At 31.7% G+C, this 2,682-nt stretch overlaps 1 long non-coding RNA gene across 1 annotated transcript in view; it reads right to left on the bottom strand.

The window, feature by feature from the left end:
• Nucleotides 1–1,152, bottom strand: part of LOC114389224 — a 1,861-nt gene extending 709 nt beyond the window's left edge. The window contains exon 1 of the long non-coding RNA XR_003661725.1: nucleotides 163–1,152. This is a non-coding gene — a long non-coding RNA (uncharacterized LOC114389224). The remainder of the gene's footprint in view (nucleotides 1–162) is intronic.
• Between the last annotated feature and the right edge of the window lie 1,530 nt (nucleotides 1,153–2,682).

The following is a 2,682-nucleotide window of genomic DNA, read 5'->3' on the forward strand; positions in this document are numbered from 1 at the left end:
CCTATCAATGGTCGTATGCTACATTTGGAGTGTTCCCTGCTGTTCACAATATCCCATAGAAGTATTTATAAAACAAACAAAAAGAGAAGACCCGTGATGTAGAGAAGAAAGCATATACACTCAGACCTCTCAAATATACCAATAAGAAATAAGAAAATATACCCAAAAATATCATCTTGACATTTGATCAAACACATAACCTGCAACCAATAAATGTCCTAATGAACATGATCAGAAAATGTGAATTATCAATCTGAATGATTTTAATTAATCAAAAATGGGAAAAAAAAAGTTATCCTAAAATGCTAATTAGAAACCTGCAACCTATGTATATTACCTGTGATGAGCTTGCCAATTCGAAAATCTACGAGCAATTTCCTTGGTTTGTCAAAATCTAGGATCCCTTTCGAGTGATGTTCCAGAATACCTTTAGCCAGATTGATACCATACCTGCAGCCCTTAACATGCCTTTAGTATTGACTAGTTTTTTTTCCCTCCACCCTATGGTATAAAAATAATAAGGTAAACATAAGCTCATCAAACACGCGATTCTAACCAAAAACTTTGCCCAAATCCACACACTTAATCCAATTTCCATAGAACATTGCATCATAAATAGTGCATGCACGACAATCATATAGAGTATGCAAACCTAGGCTTTTTGGTCCCTCAATCCCTAACAACAGAAATTAACTTAAAATCACAATGAATTAAGAAAAGACTTAACCAACATCGAGAAGCTCATTAACCGTTCGTAGAATCAGTTGTGTCCTAAATCCAAGTGGACGCATTGCGTCCAGGGCAGCATCCATGCGCCTGATACCCTGCATCTTGTTCTGCAGACAAAATAAAACACCATTAAGGAAGGGAAAAATGTTAGAAAACTCACAAACACGTTAAAACAAAACAAAAACAAAAACTTGGCAAACATAATACGATAAAAATGCAAAAATATTCACAAAAAGTTCAGTGAATGAGGAAGAAACTCAAGAGGGTAACAAAATAGGGGGGAGAAAGTGCACGAAAGTGTGAAATGAAGGAATTAAAAGCTGTTTTAGTGCTTTAAGAAAGAGAAGACGTGTTGTTGTTTTGGAAAAAAAGCAAAACACGTGTTACTGTTGAAAAAAAAAAGCAAAACAGGTGAGCAAGTGGAGTCTGAAAAATCAGACACATGTAAGAAGCAAAGCAGGAGACTGGAAAATGAAAGGGTTAAAAGACCAAAAAATTAAGGAAATGAAGAGCTGTCACAATCTTAGACAATCTTAAACAGAGGTATTTTAGGAATTTTCAGAAAATTCTTTTTTATTAAGAGTATATAGATGATACAATAAATCTTAATTTATTCATTCAACTTGTGCAACAACTTTTTGAAACTGGTGGTTAGGGAGTAAGGACGAAAGTTTTTATCTTTTACTCTTTTTTTTCCTTTTCTTCGATAAATTATCAATTTTTTTTATAGATGAGATTTAACCAACGTTAAAAACAATAGAAGAAAATAAGATAAATTTTAACAACTTTAAATACAGAAAGTTTTAAATAGTAAGCGACAGAACAATCTTATGCTCTTCTTAATAAATGATAATAATAATCTTTATCTTATTAAAAAAATATTTCATCCACTTTTATAATTTAAACACCACATATGTATTTTAATCAAATAGATAAGATTTTATCCTATATGAAAAAATATATAAAACTTTATCCTCTTTTATACTTTAAATACTGGATGTGCTTAGTGAATCTTTTGTATGGCTCTTATTTTTTTTCCTGAATTAATTTGCTTTCAACCAAAACCACTCCACTCTTATTGTTCCATCACTCACTGCATCACGAATTGAAAACTACGAAATGCACATTGCAATTCAAGAAATCACTAAACACGCTTAGGCTAAGCAACAAGGTATGTATACTTATTTCATATTATTCTATTCCATAGATAAAAAATGTTTAAGTAATTAAATTAATTTATTAACTTATTAAGTAAGCCTTATAGCACAATGAACGTTACTGTGTACACAGTGACCATTGTCACTTAAAAAAAACATATGCCGAGTGACTCTTGTGATGCAAAAAAATGTTGTTAGACACATAAACATCCTATAAATTGATTCAATACACACATAATTTGTACATACAATTTTCATTCTCATTCTTCATTTGTCAATCTCAATTCTCCAATCTCAATCTTAGTAAAATTATATTTGTGCAAAATGGATCAAAATCAATTTGATTAACAAACTTATATAAATTTTTTTACAAAATTACCACATGTCTCCTTCGACTCAAAATTCTCAAAATTGTACTCCTATTTTTTTCCTCCTTTTTTATCACCACCACCACCAAATTATTTTATGTCAAACACTCAAATCCCTTCCACCATAAATTCTCAAAGTCCTCAAACATTTCCTTCAATTCCACCAAACAATCCTACCATGGTTTCAAATGATGAAGTTGATTCGCAATTTCTATAATTTGCTACCTAAATTGGACTAGAAGAGATCGCTGTAAGGAAATAGGAGGGTGTTCTACAAAAAGAAAGCCTTGAGTCGCCTTTGCAATTGAAGATGATACGCACATCATTAGTTCATGGCTCAACATCTCAATCGATCCAATTGTTGGTGTTAGTCAAGCAAAAAAAGCGTTTTGGTTAAGAGTCATGGAAAATTACAACAAATTTCGAGG

Source organism: Glycine soja, chromosome 16 (genome assembly GCF_004193775.1).
Source record: "Glycine soja cultivar W05 chromosome 16, ASM419377v2, whole genome shotgun sequence".
NCBI classification, from domain to species: domain Eukaryota; kingdom Viridiplantae; phylum Streptophyta; class Magnoliopsida; order Fabales; family Fabaceae; genus Glycine; species Glycine soja.